The sequence below is a fragment of the Oryctolagus cuniculus genome, chromosome 18 (assembly GCF_964237555.1).
Source record: "Oryctolagus cuniculus chromosome 18, mOryCun1.1, whole genome shotgun sequence".
Taxonomy (NCBI): Eukaryota; Metazoa; Chordata; class Mammalia; order Lagomorpha; family Leporidae; genus Oryctolagus; species Oryctolagus cuniculus.
In genome coordinates, this window is record NC_091449.1 from 58,479,134 (window position 1) to 58,506,969 (window position 27,836).

The window sequence follows — 27,836 nt, forward strand, 5'->3', positions numbered from 1 at the left end:
TTATGTCGCTCCCCCTCTTCGCGGAGGAACGACACAGGACCCTGCGCTGTTCTTTTGTCTGCTCAGCCCTCCCCGGGTTTGCTGCTGGTTCTTCCCGGGTTGGCTACCATCCCTTCCACCTCCGTGGAAGGGCGGTTCCCCCTGCCACTTTCCCCACTTCCGCGGGGGAGCGGCACACCGCCGGCCGGCTCTCTCGGGGGCTGCTCAGGTGTTCCTTCAGATAGATGTTACTGGTGCATGTTGTCTCTCTCCTCCTTTATAGTCCTCTTCCACCAATCCCAACTCTGCTACCCACACGCCGAGTACGCTGCTCTCCTCCAATCAGGAGCAGGTCCTGCTGTTTATTCGTTGAACTGGAGGCAGCTGTGTAGAAGCTGTTTCGTCCTCTCCCAGCGCCATATTGTGGGAGAGCAGATGCATAGAATAAGTCTTAATTCGAGTAACAGTCTAGTCTGAGTTGCTCCCCACACTAGGGCATAAAGCAAGTCTGAGCAAATTTAAAAGAATTAGAATCATACCATGCAGCTTCTCAGACCACAGCGGAATGAAGTTGGAAATTAGCAACTCAGGAAACCCTAGAGATATGCAAACACATGGTGACTGAAGAACATGCTCCTGAATGAACACTAGGTCATACAAGAAATCAAAAGAGAAATAAAAAACTTTCTGGAAGTAAATGAGGATAACAACAGAACATATCAAAACTTATGGGATACGGCAAAAGCAGTATTGAGAGGCAAGTTTATAGCAATAGGTGCCTATATCAAGAAATTGAAAAGGTACCAAATAAATGAGCTTTCAGCGCATCTCAAGGACCTAGAAAAACTGCAGCAAACCAGACCCAAATCTAGTAGGAGAAGAGAAATAATTAAAATCAGAGAAGAAATTAACAGGATTGAATCAAAAAAAATTTTCAAAAAATCAGCCAAATGAGGAGCTGGTTTTTTGAAAAAATAAACAAAATTGACACCCCATTGGCCCAACTAACTAAAAAAAGAAAAGACCCAAATCAATAATCAGAGATGAAAAAGGAAACGTAACAACAGACACCACATAAATTAAAGAATCATCAGAAACTACTACAAAGAGTTGTATGCCAGCAAACAGGAAAATCTATCAGAAATGGGTAGATTCCTGGACACATGCAATCTACCTAAATTGAACCATGAAGACATCGAAAACCTAAACAGACCCATAACTGAGACAGAAATTGAAACAGTAATAAAGGCCCTCCCAACAAAGAAAAGCCCAGGACCAGATGGATTCACTGCTGAATTCTACCAGACATTTAAAGAAGAACTAACTCCATTTCTTCTCAAACTATTCAGAACAATCAAAAAAGGGGGAATCCTCCCAAATTCTTTCTATGAAGCCAGCATCACCTTAATCCCTAAGCCAGAGAAAGATGCAGCACTGAAAGAAAATTAGAGACCAATATCCCTGATGAACATAGACGCAAAAATCCTCAATAAAATTCTTGCCAATAGAATACAACAACACATCAGGAAAATCATCAACCCAGACTAAGTGGGATTTATCCCTGGTATGCAGGGATGGTTCAACATTCACAAATCAATCAATGTGATAAACCACATTAACAGACTGCAGAAGAAAAACCATATGATTATCTCAATAGATGCCGAGAAAGCATTTGATAAAATTCAACACCCTTTCATGATGAAAACTCTAAGCAAATTTGGTATAGAAGGAACATTCCTCAATATAATCAAAGCAATTTATGAAAAGCCCACAGCCAGCATCCTATTGAAGGGGGAAAAGTTGGAAGCATTTCCACTGAGATCTGGTACCAGACAGGGATGTCCACTCTCACCACTGCTATTTAATATAGTTCTGGAAGTTTTATTTTTTTTATTTTTTTTAATTTTTTTTTAATTTTTAATTTTTTTTTATTTTTATTTTTTGACAGGCAGAGTGGACAGTGAGAGAGAGAGACAGAGAGAAAGGTCTTCCTTTGCCATTGGTTCACCCTCCAATGGCCGCCGCGGCCGGCGCGCTGCGGCCGGCGCACCGCGCTGATCCGATGGCAGGAGCCAGGAGCCAGGTGCTTTTCCTGGTCTCCCATGGGGTGCAGGGCCCAAGCACCTGGGCCATCCTCCACTGCACTCCCAGGCCACAGCAGAGGGCTGGCCTGGAAGAGGGGCAACCGGGACAGAATCCGGCGCCCCAACCGGGACTAGAACCCGGTGTGCCGGCGCTGCTAGGCGGAGGATTAGCCTAGTGAGCCACAGCGCCGGCTAGTTCTGGAAGTTTTAGCCAGAGCCATCAGGCAAGAAAAAGAAATTAAAGGAATACAAATTGAGAAGGAAGAAGTCAAACTATCCCTCTTTGCAGATGATATGATCCTTTACTTAGGGGATCCAAAGAACTCTAATAAGAGACTATTGGAACTCATAGAGGAGTTTGGCAAAGTGGCAGGATATAAAATCAATGCACAAAAATCAACAGCCTTTGTATACACAAGTAATGGCACAGCTGAGAAAGAACTGCTAAGATAAATCCCATTCACAATAGCCACAAAAACAAATACCTTGGAATAAACTTCACCAAGGATGATAAAGATCTCTACAATGAGAATTACAAAACCTTAAAGAAAGAAATAGAAGAGGATACCAAAAAATGGAAAAATCTTCCATGTTCATGGATTGGAAGAATCAACATCATCAAAATGTCCATTCTCCCAAAAGCAACTTATAGATTCAATACAATGCCAATCAAGATACCAAAGACAATCTTCTCAGATCTAGAAAAAATGATGCTGAAATTCATATGGAGGCACAAGAGACCTTGAATAGCGAAAGCAATCTTGTACAACAAAAACAAAGCCAGAGGCATCACAATACCAGATTTCAGGAATACTACAGGGCAGTTGTAATCAAACAGCATTGTACTGGTACAGAAACAGACAGATAGACCAATGGAACAGAATAGAAACACCAGAAATCAACCCAAACATCTACAGCCAACTTATATTTGATCAAGGATCTAAAACCAATTCTTGGAGCAAGGACAGTCTATTCAATAAATGGTGCTGGGAAAACTGGATTTCCACGTGCAGAAGCATGAAGCAAGACCCCACCTTTCACCTTACACAAAAATCCACTCAACATAGATTAAAGACCTAAATCTATGACCAGATACTATCAAATTATTAGAGAACATTGGAGAAACCCTTCAAGATATTGGCACCGGCAAAGAGTTCCTGGAAAAGACCCGGGAGGCACAGGCAGTCAAAGCCAAAATCAACTATTGGGATTGCATCAAATTGAGAAGTTTCTGTACTGCAAAAGAAACAGGCAGGAAAGTAAAGAGGCAACCAACAGAATGGGAAAAAATATTTGCAAACTATGCAACAGATAAAGGGTTAATAACCAGAATCTACAAAGAGATCAAGAAACTCCACAACAACAAAACAAACAACCCACTTAAGAGATGGGCCAAGGACTTCAATAGACATTTTTCAAAAGAGGAAAACCAAATGGCCAACAGGCACATGAAAAAAAGTTCAAGATCACCAGCAATCAGGGAAATGCAAATCAAAACCACAATGAGGTTTCACCTCACCCGGGTTAGAATGGCTCTCATACGGAAATCTACCAACAACAGATGCTGGCGAGGATGTGGGGAAAAAGGGACACTAACCCACTGTTGGTGGGAATGCAAACTGGTCAAGCCATTATGGAAGTCAGTCTGGAGATTCCTCAGAAACCTGAATATAACCCTAGCATTCAACCCAGCCATCCCACTCCTTGGAATTTACCCAAAGGAATTTAAATTGGCAAACAAAAAAGCGGTCTGCACCCTAATGTTTATTGCAACTCAATTCACAATAGCTAAGACCTGGAACCAACCCAAATGCCCATCAACGGTAGACTGGATAAAGAAATTATGGGATATGTACTCTTTAGAATACTATACAGCAGTAAAAAAACAATGAAATTCGGTCATTTGCAACAAAATGGAGGAATCTGGAACACATAATGCTGAGTGAAATAAGCCAGTCCCAAAGGGAAAATATCCTATGTTCTCCCTGATCGGTGACAACTGATTGAACACCAAAAAGGAAACCTGTTGAAGTGAAATGGACACTATGAGAAATGGTGACTTGATTAGCAATAGTCCTGACTGTTGATGAACAACTTAATATGTTATCCCTCTTAGTATTTTTTCTTTGTTTGTTCTACTTAATACTATTGGTTTAATTCTGTAATTAATACACAGTTATTCTTAAGTGTTGAAATTTAACTGAAAAGTGATCCCTGTTAAATATAAGAGTGGGAGTAAGAGAGGGAAGAGATGTACAATTTGGGACATGCTCAAGCTGACTTGCCCCAAACGGTAGAGTTAGAAACATACCAGGGGATTCCAATTCAATCCCATCACGGTGGCATGTACCAATGCCATCTCACTAGTCCAAGTGATCAATTTCTGTTCACATTTGATCATAATGAAAGGACTAAGAGTCAAAGGGATCACATAAACAAGACTAGTGTCTGCTAATACTAACTGATAGAATAAAAAAAGGGAGAGAACGATCCAACATGGGAAGCAAGATACACAGCAGACTCATAGAATGGTGGAGGTCCTAAACAGCACTCTGGCCTCAGAATCAGCCCTAAAGGCATTCAGATCCGGCTGAGAAGCCCGTGAGAGTATTTCAGGCATGGAAAGCCAAGACACTCTGGCAAAAAAAAAAAAATGACCTAAATGAAATATCTCTGTGAGTGAGATCTCAGTGGAAAGAACAGGTCTTCAAAGAAGGAGGTACCTTTCTCTGAAGGGAGGAGAGAACTTCCACTTTGACTATGACCTTGTCTAAATAAGAGTCAGTGAACTCAAAAGGCTTCCATAGCCTTGGAAACTCATGACTGGAGGATAGGGAGATTCCTGATGGCATAAACAGGAGTGTCAATTTGTAAAGTCAACAACAGGAGTCACTGTGCACTTACTCCTCATGTAGGATCTCTGTCCTTAATGTGCTGTACATTGTGATTTAATGCTATAATGAGTACTCAAACAGTATTTTTTCACTTTGTGTTTCTATGTGAGTGAAAACTGTTGAAATCTTTACTTAATGTATACTAAACTGATCTTCTGTATATAAAGAGAATCGAAAATGAATCTTGATATGAATGGAAGGGGAGAGAGAGCGGGAAAGGGGAGGGTTGCGGGTGGGAGGTAAGTTATGAAGGGGGGGAAGCCATCGTAATCCATAAGCTGTACTTTGGAAATTTATATTCATTAAATAAAAAAAAAATAAAATGCATGTGCAATGTGGGCACACAGGTAGGTACCTATCAGAATAGTTTTAGTGATAGTGATATGCTGGACTCATCTAAATGTTCCATTAGGAGGGCACTAGTTAAATAAATCACTATTGGTATCACTCCAGCAATCTGAAAAAAAAACCAGATAGATCTATTTGTGTGGATTGAAAGGAAAGGCCATTACTTAGTATTAACTGCATAAAGTTAGTTGTACGTCATTTTTTGTGGTATATTGCTATGATACCTTCTTTACAAATGTGTTTTGAGTGTGTGTATTTATCCAATACATATAACTCACTGACAACTTAATATCCAGGTACTAAGAGTTTGGGATGATTTTTACTTATTGAAATTTCCCATTTTATATTTTAATAATAAAGCATTATCAAACAATTAAAATGTAAAAAAATAAAAAACCTTAGAGGTAGAGGGAGGGATTGAAAAAGTAAGGAAGACAGAAAACTATCCCAGTGGTTGATTCAGTAAGTGCCTGCAGCAGCTAAAACTGTTCTAAGCTGAAGCGAAGAGCTGGGAACTCAATCCAGGTTTCCCAGTGCGTGGCAGGGACTCAGGTCATCACTGCTAAGTCACCATTGCGGCCTCCCAGAGTGCATGTTCACAGGAAACTGTAGCCAGGAGTAGAACCAGGACTGAGACCCAGGCACTCCAGAGTACCCAGAAGCGTCTTCACTTATGAGCCAAATGCCAGCCTTTGAAGCAATTATTTTAAAAAGTAGACTGTCACATGTTTCATAAGAAATTTCATAAGATCATATAAATATTCTCTTTTAGGTAAAATCCTTGAGGTTTTTAATTGCTTTTAGCCAAATAAGAGAAAGTTAATTACCCTTACCACTGGGCTGGAGTTCGCCCGTGTGCCTGTCCTAGGTTGTCCAGCTTCTCTGTTGTTTCCTTGGATGCAATACTTTTTCATTTTTAACTGTATCTGTGTACTTTGTGATTCATTCCAATTGTTTTGATGAGTTATGTTCTATTGCTCTGCCTCCTTCCCAAAGAGGAATACAAACCTTACAAATGGTTGCTTTGCTGAAAGGAAGCAAATCAGTCATATTTTACAAATGTCCAAAAAACCAAAACAGAGTCAGAATGTTCTGGTGATTTTAAAAATTGATTCTGTTCCAGAGCTGCAGTTTCCTCTGCTGCATGGAGGAAGTCTGTCTGTTTGATTATGCAGATAAGACCCACATAACATTCCCTTTCTCATCTTACCTATTATTCTTTTATCGGCGCATTCCTCTATTACTTCATTAAGAAGCAAATTATGCCGTGATTATATTTAATCAACACATTCAAATCACTGTATACATAGTCACCATGAATTTTATACCCAATCAATCCTTTCTTTTTCATTCCTTTATCTCTAAGATCTGTCTCCTTTTATAGGCTTAATCATGATCTAAAGTTCATTGCTGCAAAAATAATGTGTTTATCTGGTCTAAATGGAAATCCTGGAACGGCTGTATTTCACCCATGTTTCACTGGCCTGAAGCAAACATGATTTATGATGAGACAGCACTGATTAAATGATTAGGGAACTAGTTCGGGAGAATATCTCAGTCCAGCAGTTGTAAACCTCTGTACTAGTATGAACTGAACTGTTCTGTGTGTCATGCTGATTACAGCACTGTATTCTACCTTCTTCCTTCCTGATAATGAAGCACTCTCTGTTCTGTGGTTTCTGATGCTTTTTCAGGTTCTGCAGTGCCCTGGCTACAAGTGATCGGCAGCTTCATTTTGAGACACACAGGCTCTGCCCCAGTGTCTTGCTAAACGTAAGTAGGTATGATATCTGAGACACTTGCCTGGATAACCAAGGAACTGAAACATTTCTACTTTACGAATATCAACATCCTGACCAAACTGACCAAATTGACCTTTTTCTCGACTGCCTGAGCAAACAAGTTATATGAGACGTAGTTAAAGGGGAAAAAAGACATTTGAAAGAGGAATTTAATCTTATGAATACAGTCTCTGTTTGTTTCCCCATCTTTATTTCATATTCTTGGTTATTTTTTCAGTTAGAAAAATAGTTGAGGCACCTTCAGAATGAACTCAAGACTCATAATTTGTAGTAAGTTACCAACAGCCTATCCTAGTCATGAGCGGTAATATTGAGGAAAGTTATATGTATATGTCATGTTTTTTGTCTAGTGCTTAGAGTCCATCCACTTTGCCACTTAACTTTACAAAGTAGCCAGAGGCACAAGCTCATTTACTAAAATTGTGAAGATAATTGGGGTTACCTTGTCCCAAGTTTCCATGCTGAATTAAAATGAAATTTTACTTACTTGTTTGTTTTTACAACAGTAACTTTCCTTTCTCTAATGATACCCAAGTTGACATGACAATACATGTTGTTGAAATTCAGTGTCTTGTTGAATAAAAATAGATGTTGTCCTTAATTTTAATCTTTCATTCCATCTTCACCAGTCTTTTACAATGTTGCCTCTGTTCTGAGAGTACTTAGATTTTTCCAGCTCTCTGAGGTGGGATGTGTAATCTTGTTGCCCCTTACTTTGACACTTTGTTAAGAAAAGTATATGTCAGTAAACTACTCCCAGAGAGTGCCAAGATATAAAGTTTGTTAACTACTACTACTAATAAAAACATAATAATAAACATTAAGATTTTGAGGAAGAAATTTTTGAGATCCAAGAAATATTAACCCCATTGATGATGGATTTTACACTAATATCAAGATACTAAATTCAAACTTCATCATTATCTGTATGTTTTTTAAAATATGTATATTTCCCAGATTACAAGAGTATAACTGAGAACAATAGAATATATTTAAGGTATACAATGTGGTGTTATGATATACACTATGAAGCAGTGATGGTCACAACCAAAGAATGAACATATCTCTTACCTCTCATTGATAGGATTATTTTGTGCATGGTATGAGTAATTAAGATCTACTCTGTCACCGATTTTTAAGTTATAAAGTGCAATTTTATTAACTATAGTTACTGTGTTGTAATTAGGTTTTCAGAACTTATTTATCCCTTGTAACTAAAACTTTGAACACGAAGGTCAACGCCTCCCTGTCTCCCCCACCTGCCAGATCCTGGTGACCGCCATTCTACTCTCTGCTTCTCTGAGTTGGGATTCTTTGGATTCCACCTGTAAGTCAGTTCATGCAATATTGGTCTTTCTGTGCTGATCTAATTTGACCTAGTTTACTGTTCTTCAGTCCATCTATGGTCACAGATATGCAACTTGTTTTTTTAAAAGCTGAATAATAGGACCCTACATATTTGAGGGGTCTTCAAAAAGTTTGTGAAAAACACATATTAAGACAAAAATGTATTTCAAACTTTTTGCACCAAAATATTTTATTTCAGTTTTTCTACCAAGTGTTTGAAGTACCCTTAGAAATACCATGGTTTTGTATCCATTCATCTAGTTGTGAACAGTTAAGAGTGTTTCTGCTTCTTGGCTATTTTGTCTAATGCTGAAATGTACATGGGAGTGCAGATAGCTCTTTGAAATGCTTGATTGCATTTTCTTTGTTCAGAAGTGGGATTGCTGGATCATAAAGTAGTTGCATTTTTTAATTTTCTGAGGAATCCCCATACTGTCTTTCATAATAGCTCTACTTACTTAAGATTCTCATCAGCAATGTGCAAAGAATCCCTTTCTCCACATTATTGCCAACACTTGTAATCTTTTGTTTTTTTTTTTTTTTTTCCTAAAGGACGACATTACTATTTTTCATTCTGATATATATTGACCATTTATTATATGTCAAGAGTTATGTTCAGGCCAGTGGACACAGAAAAGTAGTAGACCCTAACTTTCCCTGGGAGTGCAAAACATCAAGGGAAACCAACATGGAACTTGGGGGCTTTGATGGAGTCTGGTGAGGAGAGCCATAGAAATGGGCATGAGGCATGATGGAGCTCAGAGAAGAAGCATGACTGAATCTGGTCAGACAAGCAGCCCAGGAGAGGCCAAACATAATATAAATCTTAAAGACTCAGAAAGAGGGAGTCAGCAGAAGGAATAGGAAGACTTCTTTGCCAAGAAATCCAAAGGAGAAAATACCCTTGGTCTAGGGGTGAGTAGAAAGAACATTAGGTAACCAGATAATTGATCAAGTCTTCTGAAGTAGGAGGCAGGGAAGTGGGTGGCAGTGGGGTAGAGGTGTACTAAATTATTGTTAGTGTGTTATCAATGTGTATATAAAGGAAGTTGCTCCCTAATGCACTGCTCATTTAAAATAGCTCTTTGAGATAGAATTACTCTTGAAAATTCCCTAAGGCTAAGGGGAAAAAACAAACAACATTTTGACCCCAATAGTCTATTACTTTCTTTCAAAATGTCTTTTTCAGCACATTCAACCAGTTCAAGATCAGCTCAGTTGGTTCAAACCTGAAATTTGTTATCAGTGCTGGTCTACTACACTCCTCTGTGTCACTCAGCATCGGATGGGGGGTTAACAGGTGGGTTCAGCAGGCAGCCTACAAAGAACTAAACTTCTGTCTCCCCTTACCTTCATCCACCTCTTTCTCAAAAACACAGACACATACGAATAGAAGAACACAAAAAGCCCAGTCTGTAGGAGAAAGTAGTTCATCCCCTAAATCCTCCTTGAGGATGCCTGCTGTCCATGGTGCTGACATGCCGCTGTCCATGGTACTGCGGTATCTGCTCTCCACGATGTAGGGAGGCTGACCTTATCCCTAGCAGTTCAAATGCCCTTGTTCTTGGAGTGAGAGGACGCACCACCTGTGACATTCTCCTTTGCACTGGTCATTGTTTATGTTGATCACTTCCCACCCTCAACCATTGTTTATGGCAACAGCGAGGTTCTCCAGTTTATTTGGCTTGGCTGAAGTTCCTGCCTACAGCCATTTACTCCTCTCCTCACCTCATTTCAGTCTCTTCTTATTTGGTAGTTCCTGTGCTCCATCAACATTAACATACAAAAAAGCCTGGAGAAGAAATTGCCACCAGTCCTATATTTCCATCATTATTCCAAATTCCAGTGTAATTTCGTTAGGTGGTCTTCAGACTGTTTTGAGTGGCAAGGAACTTCACACATGGCTCTAAGCCTCTTTCTCAAAGGCTGGTTTGCAAACCTTCCTGGTTCAGGTCAGATCTGATCCTGTACTCTGTGGCAGCTGTGGCGTATGATGGTTATGGTGGGAGAGGGGCGACTTGTGAACGCACAGGGATTGAAGTTGGTCAGCTTTTAATGTTCTGGCTGTCATTTCCTTTAAAAACTAGATCAACATTTGGAAGTGGGTTTTTTCAAATTCAGAAACCAAAGTTATTTGCTTAATAATCCATCTACTTTGTATTTAGATACCAGATCAAGTAAGGAGACTAAGGGTCATCAGTGGATGCAAAAGAGTAAAATTTGGTGATATTTCATATCACCATTTCACATAATTAGCAACAGATGTATTTAAACTGTTAAAAACATAATTATAAATAACTACAGTTGCTTGAAACTACTAGTGATCTATACTAAAAAGAGGGTTTAATGTTATCTTATTACTTAGTTAAAACAAAGAAAGCTCTGGTAAACTTTTATGAGAAGTATTCCTGTAAGGCAATAAAGATATTTTTGAGATGAGCCTATTGACTGTCAACCTTCAAAATAATTCCTGACTAATCTCATGATCTTAATTTACTTGAATAAAGATAGCAAATGATAATATTGGTGGATATATTGAGAATGCATCAGAATTACAATAATTTTGACAGTAAAATTGCATAATTTATAGATATTTCATACTGGAGATAGTACAGTGATCTTCAGTGGCGATGGATAGGTTTCTTTTTTCTTTTTTAAAGATTACTTATTTGAGAGGCATAGTTACAGACAATGAGAAGGAGAGACAAAAGATAAAGGTCTTCCATTCACTGCTTCACTCCCCAAATGGCCACAATGGCTGGAGCTGGGCCAATCTGAAGCCAAGAGCCAGGAGCTTCTTCTGGGTCTCCCATGCAGGTGCAGGGGTCCAAGTGTGCTTGAGCCATTTTCTACCTAGGCCATGGCAGAGAATTAGATTAGAAGAGGAGTAGACAGGACTAGAACTGGCATCCATGTGAGATGCTGGCACCACAGGCAGAGGATTAATCTACTGTGCCACAGCGCCAGCCCCACTGGATAGATTTCTAACTTGGTGCAAGTGGTGGTTCTGTGAGCCATGCTAGGAATGAATGCACTGGAGAAAAAGGAGGGTGAGATACTGAGTTTAACTGACTCAGGCCTAACCAAACAGGCTGTATCCATAGTTTAAAATACTTGTTTAGAGTTCAGAAAACAATCTGAAGATAAATGTATATACATCCTCAAATGATAGAACACTTGGAAAAATTCCAAATAAAAAGTGATATTCATGTACAAATGGAATGAGGATAAGAAAAAAAGAATATTGTTAGGAAAAGATGTGTGTTAGGAGTGCCTGCAAGGAGGGAGTTTGAAAAATGAAATCAAAGAGGATTGGAAAACAGAAAGCAAGAGTAGCCAAGGGTGTCACAGTAATCTTCAGTGTTTTGCTTCTGTGAGAGCAATAGGATACAGAGAACAATAGAATGTGAAGAAGACAAAAATATTTGATGCTACTTAACAGAGAATGATGGGAACCACATCAGATAGACATAAGTTCAGTTCATGGTAATTTAGAGGAATGAGTGGTAGTGAACTATTTAATGCATTGGATAGTGATTTGGAATACTGAGATAGCTTAAGGAAGAATTATGCTGTGTGCGTATTTCAAAGGGCTGTTTTGGGTTTATTTTGTTTAGCATCAAAGATCAATTCAAGCTTCTAAAATACTGTTATTGTTTTGTAGCTATATGGTATATCCATAGTAGATGTTCTTCAGGTATGCCAAACCATTTTTTAGTAAAATTGTTCAGGAGTACAGCTTGCTTGGTGAAGAGGAGCAATTTCATGACTGCGGAATTGGGCATCTTCCTCTAAGAGGCATCTCCCTCTAGTTAAAAATAGATCTGTTCTTGTGAAAATGTTCATGGAGAGATGTTAATAAGAAAATTTTGAAAATGTTCTACTGAAGATGTGTCTAGGTAAGAATATGCCAAGCTCTGTGAAATTCGATGTAAATACCCATTTTTCTCCTCTTTTATTAGGGGTAAGGAGTGGGTGACATGGAAATAGAACATTTTATTCTGGCTCATTTTTCCTTTTACTACAGTAACTTTAATTCTGACTCCTTTCGGTAAAATCATGATCTTTTTTAAAAATTACTTTTCCAACACAAAATCACATTGTAAATTAGATCTGGACATTCAGGTTGCAGAGGAAAGAATAGAAACAATAAAGCAATTGTGTTTTCCTATCCTCCTTGGCCTTGAAGATGCCACAGATTTAATAACCTTCAAAATACATTTAGGATTATTGCACATCAAAGACAAATAATATTGTCTGCCAATTATTACATTAAAAAGAAATCATGTATTAACTTAGAAATGAAGTAAATTCTTTACTTGCAGGAAGAGAATTGAGTTGGAGGTGATTTTGATGTTATTGAGAAGGCCTTAATCACACTGTTTAAGGTGTTTATCCAAATCTTTTCATGAGAATACCTAAGGGGTGTCCCTCCACTCACAACTTACTAGATCCCAGTAGCAGGCATGTGGGTGCCTTTTTCTTAATTTTTTTAAAACTCTAGAATTTAGTTTAAGGATTTAATCTAATTTTCCCTTGAGTTGCTTGTTTCTTTGAACAATGCTGAAGTGTGGGCTGTCTCATTTAAGGAAACTTCCTGATTCTTCAGTACTGTGTGAATAATCATTTATTCAAATAAAATTTAAGAGTTGTACTTAACAGAAACTTTCTCTACCACATCTTTTTTTCATTGAAGATAAAATTTAAGCCTAAATATAGAATTAAATATATCCCATTTGCAAAAATATTTAGAAAAAGTACTAGGAAAGATGCTAGTTATGGGATTAACTGTGCTCATACCACCAACTATTGCTCAAATATTGGCATTCATTATATTTATTTCTTTCAGAGTTCATGTAAGATGGCTATTGGTATTATGTGCAATAGCACAGATAGGTTAGTAATTTTTAAAAGATTTATTTATTTAGTTTAAAGGCAAAGATACAGAGTGGGGAGAGAGAGAGAGAGAGAGAGAGAGAGAGAGAGAGAGAGAGGTCTTCCATCCGCTGGTTCACTCCACAAATGGCTGCAATGGCTGGGGCTGGGTCGACTTGTAGCCAGAAACCAGGATCCAGGAGCTTTTCCAAGTCTCCTACGTGGGTGCAAGGGCCCAAGGACTTGGTCCATCTTCTGTTGTTTTCCCAGGCCATAGCAGAGAGCTAGATCAGAAGTGGAGCAGCTGGGATGCAAACTGCAGTTGGTGGCTTTACCTGCTAAACCACAGCGCTGGCCCCTTAAGTAATTTTTTAAAAGTCACACAGTTGGTGAGAATGGAGTCCAGAATTTAGATTGAAGACTTCAGGTCTATAACCAGTTCACAAAGCCCTTGAGTAATGTATTTGATTGATCAACAACTAACTATTAGAACAAGGATTGATCTTCTAAAACTTTAAAATATATTTGAAATAAATAAAAATGGAGAAATAACTAACTGCCCACTTAGTATAATATTTTACATAATCCATCTCACAAATTATTTTCATGAGCTTTCTTCATCAAAGTAAACTTTGAGATATGTTTTCTTGAATACTGTGAGTATTCTTTATTTATCCTAATTCAAATCATTAGTTAAAATACTGTATAGAACAGGACAGGCAGAGTCCCCTATCTAACATGTAAATGTCACCTATGGTGGAACTCAACCTAGCATGAGTGAAAGGTAAAAAGTGAAAATGCAAAGCCACGAGGGAGTATTGAGTCCACATCTTACCACCTTGTCAGTTCAAAATGAAAGATTTTTGTAAAATGTCTCAGTGAAGCTCAAATACCCACATGTTTCGGGAGTGACCTTTTTAAAGGACCAAGGCAGCCCTTCTGCCAGTCCACTATCATCTCTGACACACTGCTTTTGCTAGGAGAGCATGGTTAGAATCAAAGGAAAATTAATGCACCATAGAAACAAGGATGTTTTGAAAGATTCCTTTCCCTCGAGAGTAGTAGAGGCACGACCCTACTCAGGACTTCGTGCTACAAACCCTGGTATACCAAAGGATGTGATTTCTTGTCACCATGCAAAAAAATTGTCAGGGACAAAGTGAAGGTCAGCCGGCTTTCTGGAAGTACACACTTTAATTTGTAAGAAATCAGGAAAAAAAAAGATAAATTTTGTATTGGCAAGACCTCAACAGAGAAAACTAGTTGGAATATGCAGTGTCCCCTAAACAAACTCTTCATGGTAGATTTCTGAAGCTGAGCAAAGAAGCAAGAGAGACAGAGTCCACCAGAGAGAATGAATAAAATAAAGGCAAAAAGGGTGTTACAGAAAAGAGGTAGCTCCAAGTAGATATAAGCTGAAGCCCAAGGAGTGGCTTTTGTGTGACAGCAAATGGAGTTACCCATGAAGGCAATGCAGGCTAAGGATGCTGAACCAGCTAATTTGAGTTCTTTCAACTCCAAAAGTCAAGTCCCACCAGTGTCATCTGTCTGTAAGTGGTTACCTTCTTTTCATTTCATTACTCTGCGTTTATTAAGAAGTTTGCCCACAAAGTCATTAAGTTGTACCTTAAAAAATGACCTTTGTTTAGAGTTGCAGTTGAATTTTTCTCATTGAATTATTTGGTGGAAGCAAACATCCTTGAATGGTGGAAAACCCTATTGGTAACATTTCTAGTCTCCCAGTGTCTAACCTGTGATGGTTGTCAGGAAGTGAATCTGGTCTTACACTTATGGTGGAAGGAAGTAACCACACAACATATAATCTGTGTCCATAAAGGAAATCAGTGAGATGTAGAAGATTAGAGACTTTTCTTTTTTTAAGATTTTATTTATTTATTTGAGAGGTAGAGTTACAGACAGTGAGAGGGAGAGATAGGGAGAAAAGTCTTTGGTCCATTGGTTAACTCCCCTAATGGCCGCAATGGCTGGAGCTGCACCAATCCGAAGCCAGTAGTCAAGAGCGTCCTCCAGGTCTCCCATGTGGGTGCAGGGGCCCAAGGACTTGGGCCATCTTCTACTGCTTTCCCAGGCCTTAGCAGACAGCTGGATGAGAAGAGGAGCAGCCGGGTCTCGAACCAGCACCCATATGGGATGCCAGCAACACAGGCAGAGGATTAACCCACTGCGCCACAGCTCTGGCTCCAGAGACTTTTCTTATAAACATCTTTTTCCTGTTCTTTAATCACCTTGATGTCTCAAGCTAAAAAGACTGGTTATAACACATTTTTGCAAAACATAAACACAAATTTATTTTTGACTTTTAAAAATGAGTATAATCCAAAAGACAATACTGAAAGGATTTCTCTGACTGATGGAAAACATTATAAATATTTTGAAAATTTTTCCAAATGCTATTTAAAATCTTATTATTCCAGTGATATAATGAATGAATGGTCTTAAATTACCAACACAAAGCTTTTATGTCCGTTAGAGAAAGAGATAGCAGTTTTTTAGTGACAATATGCTCAAATAATTATTTCTTGATAATGATATTTTGTAAGTAATAATGCCATCCTCATTTTCTGAGATACATTCTATTAAGATGTCATTGATTTTCCATAAATTGAATTAACTCGTCTTACTAATGGTATAGAATTTCAGCAAATACATTAGCACACTATGAGATTTATCTTAATGCTGATTCAAAGCTATACTGCATGAAATTCCTTACAAATACTTAATCCTGGCTGCATGAAATTCCTTACAAAGTCTTAATTTGTTGTAAGTTATAACACAGAAGCTATTTTCAATGCTTAGTTGACCATTTTTTTTCTTTTGCTGATATTGCACTTGCTTGTGATAGTTACAGCCAAATTAAATCACAGAGACAAGTATTTGGTGCTAAAATACTCTTTCTATAAAAGACATTGTGGTCTGTCTAGAATTCTTTACAGTCCTCTGTAAGATTCTGTTTTCATATGTCACAAGTTAAAGAAAGGAGACCCAAACAGCTTATTATATTTATTCCAGAACTGCATGTTCTGATATTCCTGACAGTGGAAACCTGTACTGGAACTTTGGAGATTACAGTCGGGTTAGAAATGAGTGTCAGGCACACTGAAGAGCAGAGCCTACACGCGCAGAGTGTCACCCGTGTAGAGTCCAGAGGAGGAACGGTGGGTTGGTCAGAGTGATATGCAGACATTTTCAGACTCTTGTCACATCACCTATGCCTCAGAGGACATTTCTGTTGTGTCATTTATTTTAAACATGAGTCATGTTTCATTCTGTGTCAACTGGAGTCATGACCGAGGCTCCTGATACTCAAGGAGGCAAGTACTTTGGAGTTGATCCCCTTGGATTTAATGAGCCAGGCAGACGGCCTTGCATTAGATGGTGAAGCTCACTAAGCCTATTCTTTCCCTGGTGAGTGTAATCATAATAACATTCATCTCTCGTTTTTAAGTACATAGAGTACTTAGCACAGGGTCTGCTTCATATTATAAACTTAGCAAATTTTAATCTTATTCCAAAGCTGGACATCCACAGTGATTATGCCATTTTATTTTTCCACCCTAATGTAGTGCTATGTCTTTATTGATGTGCTTCCTGGGTTTGGTACATCAGGGGGAAATGATATAAAAACTATGTAATAACTTTATGTTCTTTCATTATTTTATGCAGTCAGTCAGCATAGAGAGTCTGAGAAAGCTCACTTCATAGTGATGATGATGAGGAGATACATTCTGGCTTCAGTCAGTTTAGCCTCATGGCAAAGGTTTTAACTGATAGACATGAGAAGAAGAAATATATTACATAGAAAATACTATTTTCCATCAAGGGAAGTTAAAGTCAGCATGAGCAAGCCTATACATTTGGATCAAAACAGCTGCCACCACCTTTTTTCCTTTGCTTTTAGGTGAGTGGCAAGGGGGCATGGAGCATCATAATCCCATTCTTGACTTCAGAGGCAAGGCGTTGAATTTGAATTGTCATTTTGGAGACATTCTAATGAATGAAACTTCAAAACAATTTGAAGTCTGATAATTCTCAGACTCTGCTGTGGTAATAGTTGCCATGCACCATCCACCAGTTTCTCTTGAAGAACAATGATTGCTGAATATTGAAATGCCACACTGGTACAGTGTAGTGACCCTCTCAAATTTATGATGGGGCTGATCTACCTTTCCCATGCTGACGACAGCTACATGTTACCACAACTGCTGAATCTGAAGTTGGTCTGATGTGACAGCTGGAGTCCTGCAGGTCGCTGTAAGTCATGGATGGGAAGCTCTCTGGATTTATGTGTTTTTTCTAAAATTATATATTTGTATTTAAATTTGGGATACACACACACGCTATATATATATATATATATATATATATATATATATATATATATATATGAGAATGATTGATTTTCCACATGCTAGTTCGTTCTCCACAATGCCCACCACAGCTAGGGCTGGACAAGTCCAAAGTAGGTAGCCATAAACTAAATCCAGTCATCTGCTGGCTCCCAGGGTACTGTGTTAGTAGGAAGCTGGATCAGAAACAGAGGAGCTGGGGCTTGATCCAGGCACTCCAATTTAGATGCAGGTTTTCCAAGTGTCTACTTAACGACTGCACCAAAGCCCATCCTGTAGGTTAGTTTTGTCTTTGGGAAATTTAAAACTCCAACACTGACATGCAGAAGCTGGCTATTTGGACTAGCGATAAAGATGCCGCAGCCCCACATTAGAGTACAAGAGTTCAGCACCTGGATCCAGCTTTTAGCTCTAGCTTCCCTCCAGTGGACCCCCTTGGAAGCGATGTTAATGGCTGAAGTAACTAGGTTGCTGCCAGTCATGTGGAGATCTGGATTGAGCTCCTGGCTCTGCATTTAGCCCAGCCTCAGCTGTTGCAGGTGTTTGAGGTGTGTGTGTGTGTGTACCAATGGATGGGAGCACTGTCTCTTTGTTTTATTCTGTCAAATAAATAAATGTCAAAATACAGTAGGAGGGTAATGAGATGAAGTTTTCTCTCTGGGCCTTTAATAAACTGTTACCTAGCTTACCAGTGAGCAGAAGTAGTGACTAGAGTGCCTGGAACTGGTTGATCTACCATCATACCTTTCGAAGAGGTGTTGTTTCCGATTCTTTTGTGGATCCCCAGGTTGGCTCCATACTCCCCATGGGGAGAAGTGCTAGTGAAGAGAACAGGATCTTGACAAGGCTGCCACACTGAATGCACAACTCCAGGGACTCAAATAAGCTATTGAAATGGTACAGCATGGCAGAACACCTAAATTGAGAAATATGACCAAAGTAGTGTGAAATAAAATCAATAAAATCAATCAGGAGATCACAAGGCATATATGCTAGTCTGTGAAGCAGAACATTTCCCCTCAGTTGTAGGGAAATTGTCAGTCAGTGGCCCAGGTTAAGAATAAAGTGAACAAGAGCCAGCAGTTCATGCACGTGTGGTGGAAGGATGAGTGGGATTTTTTTCCACGGTATTTGACCATTTTGCAAAGCATCCTAGAGATAATAGACTAAAGAGTAAAGAAGGAAGCATACATTTATTGAGTGCTTTTGAAGAGTGACTTTTTTTTTTTTTTTGCAAGATACCTTCCGTGATCCTCATGGCCACTCTCTGAATTGCAATTATTCACATTTACAGTTAAGGCAGAGGAGGCTCGGAGACGCTAAGTAGTTGTGACATATCAGAGTTAGAGGCAGGATTCACAGCCAGGGCTCTTTAATTTACAATCCTGTGCTCATCTTCCCCTCTTCTCTGAGAAGCAAACACTCCCCTGCATGTCAGCAGGAAGCAGGCAAGCTAAGATAGAACTGAAAAATAATTTAATTTAACTGCCTTGGGGTATGAAATATGCTCCTTTATGTAACAAGTAATTCCTGGTAAGTCTCCAGTATTCCTGATCTTGTCTCCCTCGTTCTATTTCTCAGCTCCTCCTACTGACTCTTCTTGTACCCGCTGGTGTTCTTGTGCTTCTGTCCTGGACGCTTTGGATGGTGTTGTAGACTGCTCCCAGGCCCTCTCATTGCTCCCATGGAGACAGTTAGAAGAACTGTCTTCACCAGACTCTTCCTCACCAGTTTCTCGGTGAATTGTTTGTTGATTCCCACAGTATATATTGAACCAGGGTGCTTGCTGGCTTCGTTTTCAATGCTTGCTTCTCCTCATAGAGTTGATGCCAATGTTTTTGTTTGCAAGCCTGTTGTTTGTTGGCCAATGGTTTTTGTTTGCAAACCTGTTTAGTCAGAATGACATGTTACTGTCCTGTATATTTTAGTTATATATTGCATCAGTTGAAAATAGGTTCTTATAAACATAGAAGTATTTGTTTAAAAGCCAAGTTGAATCCATTGGAAAGACTTGATATAGGAAGCCACTTAAAATGTTTTACTGTTGATTTAAGGAGTAAGAAAAGGTAGCAAAAATCCAGAATTCTGTAGTGATATATTTTTCACAAGTATCTTTATGTTCTCATTCCTCTTTAAAAACCTGAAACCAGGAGCAATTAAATAATGCATTTTCAGTAAAGCTTGTACATGAAAGGTAATGAAAAACAAAAAAAAATAGTTAATCTATTCTAAAAGACTGGAAAATCTTTTGTGTTCTCTAAAGGTTTGAGGTACATGGGTACTTTATGCTTTTATCCTTCGTGCACTTTTTCAATTGTCAAAGAGGGAAGTGGAAAAAAGTTGATGCAGGAATATTCACAAAGAATGGGTAGGGTTTAGGAAAATCAGTGAAGAATAATGTAGAACTACAGACCTGGCAACCGTGGGGGAACAGATAACTCCCCTGTACTTGAGGAGACCCAGTGACCACTGCCACATGGAAAAGAGATTTGGCCTTTGGTGGAAGGCCACCCAGAGGGATGTGGCAGAGCAGCCAGAAAATAAAGCCCCCAGCTTCCTCCCCAGCTGCTTCTGGTCTCCTGCGAATGCCCACTGTTGGAGAGATTAATAGGAGATGCAAAGCATAATCCTTCGCTTTTGTCTCATATCCACTCTCGATTTTTATATGGCTGCAAATTGTATGCACTTACCACAGTGGATTCCAGAATCTGAGCGATAATGTAACATCTTGAGGAGATATCAATTAGCATATATTTTTGTCTATAGATACAAAATACTTACCCCCATTGCTGTTCAAATAAGGCAGTGGGGGTAATAAAAGAGTGAACAATTAACAACAACCCCACAGCTACATGCCTTACTGGGACAATCCACATTTGGTAGGTGCCACAGAGCTACAGTCAACAACAAGAACATCAGGATTTAGTACTCCTTCTGTGTTTCCATCATCATCATGACTTAACAGTGTTTCTTTTCCTGAAGCAGTGAGCCCTATATTTGTTTCTAAAGCTAACAAAAGTCCCCGAATCTTTGGTGATCCTGTTCCTTGTGGGGTTACCTAAGTTTGTCACTGACCAGGACTAGGATGATGGCATACCAAAGGGTATCCCATTGAATGCTCTGGGTTCCAGACAGTTTTATGTCTTCATAGTCTTCCTTACCCTCGAGTCAAAGCAACTCAGTTTTGCATCATTAATAGTCAGTTGTCTTGACCATTTCTCACCCTGTTTGTCCAGATTGAGAGGAGGACCCCACAATGGCCAGAGACCTGTCTCAGAATCCAGTTCTGTGAATACTTTGGTATGTTCTTTGGTGGCAACATTGCTCCCTTGGACAATTGGAATTTCAAGTCCTTGCAAGCACAGTGTAGCCAGACCACAAAAACAAAAACAATTACAACTCAGCAAGCATACTTCTTGGTGTCATAGTGAAGGGGGCCTGGTAATCAGTTCTTGGTCTTCACACCTGGAGATTGCAGCACAGTATACTGAGTGCTGGTTTAAGGCATCAAGTGTATTCTGCTGGACTGAATCTGACTTTGTAAAACATTGTCTCCCAACCAGCTTCTGAGACTGAAATATGTGGTGAGATCAGTGAGTGATAAGAAAGTGACCCTGTTGATGAACTTCTTTTGCCTAAGAGGCATCCATCTAGTGACAGGCAGTGTGGTATGGGAGGACATGATAATGAGTGAGTCACTGGTGTAAATCCAAGGGTGAAAAGACAAGAGGGTACCATTGGGCTAATTGTGGAATATTCGCTAGAGCAACTGGGTACAGAAGCGTAGATGGGCTTTAATGACAGCAAGAAAGGGTAGCATCTGATGGAAAGCCAAGCAATCATGGGAAATCTTTGCTACCTCTGGCATCTCCACTGTGCTTTCTTTTGAGGAGACTTGGGAAGGGAGGGAGCGATTTCCCAAGAACAGCTTTGTTTCTTTGTCCCGATTTTCCGTGTGACAGAGGCTCATCTCTTACAATTGGGAAGGGAGTCTTAGAGGGAGGGCAATGTTGTCCTTTTGTGCTTATCCATGGAGATAAACTGCTGTTCTTGCATGTGTGTGCATACACATGTGTATTTATTTTCAAAAACCGGCTTCAGCATTTTAAGCTCTCCTTATAAATATGGAAACAAAAATAAAAGCATGCATTCTTCAAGAAGCAGTGAGACATTGAGTAAAGGCTAAAATCAGTGGAGTTATTCACATGTAGAAAATACTATATGTTGATTACTGTTACATGCTAGGAAAATACTTCATAAAATATCTGGAATACTGTGAAGGATTTTATTACTTACTCAAGGATAATTAGTTTATGGCTCGCTGTTTCAATATGAAGATCTGTTTTTGGATTCTTTTCTACATGTACATGTAGAAAATATATACTCTGGATGTCAGCAGCTTGTAATTGCTCAACCAAAAGATTTTAAGTAGAATATCACGAATAATCTGTCATTCGCAATAGCTATATTTTTCTAACTGTGACCATTTCACAAGACAAATCGTATATCATATTTTTTAATGAAAATTGAAATACTCCTGTGAAGTTCTTTGCCAGAAACATACACACATTTTTAAACTGTATGGATTACTTAGTTCAAGTTGATGTAAAAATTTACATTGTGAATTTGCTAATGGAAGACAGCCTTTGAGATAAACAAACACACAAGGAATTGACTACAATTTGACCAAACCAGGCTGTTTAAAAATTATGAGATCAATCAGTTCCTTAAAAATCATTGCTAAATCTGATGTATAGAAATGCATTTTTAATTTTACAGATTTTAATGTCTTGGCTTAATTAGTCTGCAATGCTCAGGTTATAAAAGCAACCTGATGAGTTATTTTTATTTATAGTGCCTCCATTCAATGTGCTTATAATTATATTTCAGTGCATTGGAAATTTGCAATCAACTATTTTAGTGCCTGTAAGTATTTTCTTTTAAATCAAGCTTTTGCTAAAGATTAAAAGCACTGATTTTAAAAATAAAATACTACTTGCTAAGATGATCAATAAGGAAAGTTGCACATTTGTATATAATAAAATCAATGCAAGTGGATCAAGTTATAATTTTTATTTGGAAAAATCATTCATTTTCAGAATGAAAGATTCATTGAGTACCTTCTGTGTTTCATACTTTTTCACATGGTACCTTCAGTTAGAACTCAGAAATGTATGCATTTGATGTTATGATTAATAACAAGAGAAATTCTCTTAGTGGGTGCTTTGTGAGTACTGTAACCCATGTATTTCAGACTCTTTAACTTGCTATAGAAGTCCCTTTCTGGCCTCTCTTGTGGCCGCCACTGGTCACCCCTCTGGCCCTGTCTTTGTGACAGCTGTCCTGACCTTATTTCCTCCAAATGCCTTGGATTTTTAGGCTTCTGACCTTTTCCCACGCTCATTCTTCTGCTTATCTTGGTCTCTACTCCTTCCCCTATGTCGTCATTTTTCCATGGTACCACACAATCTTTGTGGCTCCTGCCTAAATGTCATCTTATGCCCAATAAATATTTTAAGGTTTTATTTGTTTGAGAGGTAGCGTTAGAGAGGGAGAGACAGAGAGAAAGGTCTTCTATCTGCTGGTTCATTCCCTAATGGCCACAACAGCTGGAGCTGTGCTGATCCAAAGCCAGGAGCCAGGAGTTCCTTCTGGGTCTGCCATGCGGGTACAGGGGTCCAAGCACTTGGACCATCTTCCACCACTTTCCCAGGCCATAGCAGAGAGCTGGATCAAATGAGGAGCAGCTGGGACTAGGACTGGTCCCTATATGGGATGTGCTTGCCGCAGGTGGAGGATTAATCTCCTCCACAGTGCCACAGCACTGGCCCCATCCAATACATATTTAACAAACAAATTATCTGGTCCCATTTGACTGGGGTAAGTGAGCTTGCTGCATACTTACACATTCTATCACAAAGCTCTTCAACTATTATTGTAATTTCTTGTTCAAAACACCTGTCTCCCTTGAGAAGGCCGGAAGATGAGTTACCACGTTTCTTCTTTAAATTCTGTTAGCTGTCACCCAGACTTCCCTGCCATAGATACTCATAAACATTTGGGCAGGTGACTCATTTAACAAACCCGACTCATCACGGATCACAGAATATTCTGCTGAGGCATATAGAAGAGGCAAGGCATGTAAGTGGGGCAGAGTCCTCAGCTTGTTACGGGCTTTAGGCCTGGGAGATGTCAGGGTCTGGGAAGTAGCTGTGTTCTTCCCCAACTGGTGTGGCCTCTGAGCTCTTCACAGGAAAAGACCTTGGTATTTGATTTTTCGAGAGGATGCACACACTGCATCACTTCAAAGCTGATGCATTGGTTGCTTTTCACATTGAAAGAACTCCCAACAGAGTATCAGCAGTTTGCACACCCGGTTCCTGTTTGCACAACTCGGGGGCTGCTGCAGGGTCTCAGCTTGGTTCCCACAGCTGGTCCTTGTGCCTGGAAGTCAAGCCAGTCAGCGTTCAGAGTGCATATTTTTTACGCTAATGAAATCAAGAATTGTATAGAGCCCTAAGGTCATAAGTGACCCACGCGATGATGGAAACGTTGCAATGAAAGATATATAAGCGAATGAAGTAATTGCCAATTTGGTAACTATAATTTCCCACTTGGTTTAAATGAAATTTTCCTTGCTCATTCAATCAGCGTGTGAACCAGTTCCCCTCGGGGTATGTGTGGAGGGGGTGGGCACCGCCAGGCCGGAGTTTCACTGTCTCCATGCGAGTGGTTCTTCTTCACATTCTTAAACATTGATTTACATTCCTGCTGTCCTCCCACATCTTAGACTAAGCACTTTGATCTGTAAATCCAGTTGTTGTCAATAGCATGAGAATGACAAATGCTATCTTGTGATGACCAGATTTGTTTATTTGCAATATTTTCCATAAAAAGATCTCAAAAGTCTGGGGATGAAGGGGGCAGCCACCAAAGACATGCCACGAGAGGAGCTGATGGAGGGAAGCTGAGTTTTCTGAGTGTTAGCGTCAGAGCCGTCGGTGATGCTGAGAAAGCCGGCCTCTCCAGCTGCGCCCGAGGCAGCGAGCGGGTCATGGGAGCTGTCCACCTGCGAGGGCTCCAGCCGAGATCCCCACACACTGTTGCATTTCCTTATGAAAATCAGCTTCGGATGCTTTGATGAGCAGAATACCAATTAGATCATCTGGGGCATGGAGTTAATTTAGTGGGTGAAGAAACAAAAATATTATCATCAATTCAGTTGCTGACAGCAAATTAGCAGGTGGCCCAGAGAACGGCTTGGTGATGAACACTGTGCTTTCCTGAGCCCCATTCCCCAAGGTGCAGCCAGAAAACATGTTCGTTAGTGGAATCGGGCATGGCTTCTGGACATGGTGGCGTTTATTTTTAAAAGTAGAGAAACGACTCTTTAATCTGAATCAGAGCGGAAGCTGCGTAATAATTTTCTTTTCTGATTTGGGTTACCTTTAATTCCCAATTAAAAACTGTGTTACACTGATAAGAAGCATAGGGACATCAAACCCCTTATTCATAAACATTTTCTAACAGGAATAAAGCCGTTTTGTATTTTCCCTTCATGATAATTCAGAGAGGTTTTACAGGTGACTTGATCACCTTAGCTACATTTACATAAATGTGTTAAGAGGAGGGATTCATGCTGCCACGTTGTGCAAGGTACCATTTTGAGTTTTCTTGACGTGTCCTGCAAGCTGTTATTTTTTCCACTTCTATACCCCAGATCTCTCAATCCAGCGTCTCTCTGATTTATTTTATCTGCATTGAGAACTGACTGAAGGAATCAAATGAAGGACCCAGGCTAAAAAAAATAAAAAATAAAAAAGGGAATCTGAGCAGACACCGGCTTCAAAGTAACTTGCCATATCAGAAGCCAAAAATGATAAATCTAAGATAATTGAAATAGTGTGATTCTGGCATAAATAGATCAAGGAAACAATTTAGAGTCTTTAAAGAGATTCTGATGTGATGCATATGATAAAATGAAAAGGCATAGATTATTCAAAAATTTACTGGGGGTAATTCGCTATACAAACTGTTAAAGCGAATTAAGAGGGGCACCACGCCTGCAGGTCACTGAGCAGAGAAAGCCAGGTGGACCTCTGAGGTGAACTTGACCTTGCTTGATTTGTAACGTAAGTGAAATTTGGGCTGTTTCTTGTAAACACCTATTATCTTAGCCCATTTGTGCTGGTATCACAGTAAGTGGCACCAAGTAATTTTAGAAAAACAGAAATTTACTTCCTTACAGTTCCAAAGGTCAGAAGTCGATGTTCAAGGCCCCAGCATAGGGTCTGGTGAGGACCTTCATGTTTCATTCCCCACATGGTAGAAGGCAGAAGGGAAAGAAGAGTCAAATGCTGTGAGTTCACACAGCAGAACAGGGGCAAAGGGGTTAACCCAGTCCAGAAAGCAGCAAGAACTTGAGAATATCCTATGAAAATGATATTGCCAGCCCTACAAAAAAGGGAGGAAATCCGATCATTTTTACATAACATTTTTGGACACACATGCAGACATCAACTACCTGAACTTTCATTGTTAAACTACGAGTTTTGTAAAAACACTGCAACACAGCAAAAAGGAACAATACATATATGAAGTCAACATACATCAGTTGAAGGAAATTTCCCTTGAAAGAACAGTTTTAAGCAGGAGAAAATGAGTTGGAGTGAGGTGATGTCTCACTGTGGCTTTGCTTTCCATTCCCCTGATTTTTAGCCAAGTTTCATTTGTAGTTTATCTTGAATGTAAAGTGGCAGCGTGACCATCATTTGGGCGTCTTGCTGTTCTGCTGTTTTGTGGGCGATGCAAAGATGAGAATAGAGACTGCTCCCAAGCAGCCAAGAGCTCATGTGTTTGAGAAAGTGAGGGGCAGAGAGGAAGATGGCAGATTTTTAATTTTGGTTTCCCAGAAGATGCTATATATGTATAATGCTTTCCAACTACAATAAGGATACCAGGTAACAATTACTATATTATATTGCGGCCAGGAAGGCTAATTAATTTGTCTAAGATATTTCAGCTTAGGAATATCCACACAGTATAGTGTCAGGGGTAATCTTATCAATATAATATATCAAACAGCAGTGATATTTCTATGGATTGTTTTTTTCCTGCTCTTTCACCAAAGGATGTAGTCCACAGACAATTATTAAAATCTTAATATATTGGGATTTGTGTTAATTAATAAATTAAATATTAACCTTAAGAGCTTTCTTTCAAATTAAACAAAATGAGTTTCTGAATATGTAACTATAGTAATTAAGAGACCTTTCCACCTAAATTCATTGAGATATGAGATTTATAAACTCTGTGTCAACAGACTAGAAACCAGGCAGAATTACCGAATAAGAACTTTCACAGGCTAGCTATATTAAAGGCAAATAAAATTTTAGTAAAATGAAATATTAAGAATGTATTTACATAATCTATATTTAAGTGAAAATTAATATGGATATCTCATTCTTTATAAAATTATCTTAAATAATCATTCTGTTCTCTGAGAATACACCACCCGCTGTTTGAACCCTCAAATGCTCATTTATAACTCTAAAAGACAGACATTTGCCTGTGGTGAGAAACCAGGTCTGCTAATTACTACCATTAATTTGGATGGTGGTTTTGCCTTTGTAAACATGAAATATTAGCAAATGTGTTTAATAATGCATTTTAAATCTAAAATGTAAAAACACAGTTTTTTACACTTTTATTTAAATATGCCTACATATAAAATATTTATGTCAATTTGTAAATAAGGGTTCCCAATGTGTATGTTTTTTTTTTTTTTTCATTTTTATTTGATAGAGAGGCAGGAAGAGACAGAAAAAAAAAGATCTGCTGGTTCATCTGCTGGTTCATGCCCCAAACGCCTGCAAAAGGCAGGGCTAGGCCAGGATGAAACCTGGAGCCCACAGCTCCTTCCTGGTCTCCGACATGGGGAGAAGGTCCCAGGCACTACCCTCATCGTTGGCTGCCCTCCAGGGTGCACATCAGCAGGAAGCTGGATCAGAATCAGAGAACCAGGTCCTCTAGTGTGGGATATGGACAACGTAATCACTGTGCCACCCTCCTGCCTCTCATTTCATTCTATCTGTATTTTTATAAAAACACATTCTCTCCCCCAGAGGGTAATGCAGTAAC

General features: G+C 39.2%; 1 protein-coding gene across 1 annotated transcript in view; it reads left to right on the forward strand.

The window, feature by feature from the left end:
* Positions 1–7,004: 7,004 nt before the first annotated feature.
* Positions 7,005–27,836, forward strand: part of CNTNAP4 (contactin associated protein family member 4) — a 444,592-nt gene continuing 423,760 nt past the window's right edge. Inside the window, exon 1 of the mRNA XM_070062760.1 lies at positions 7,005–7,078. The gene's annotated coding sequence lies outside the window, so the exon portion shown is untranslated. The remainder of the gene's footprint in view (positions 7,079–27,836) is intronic.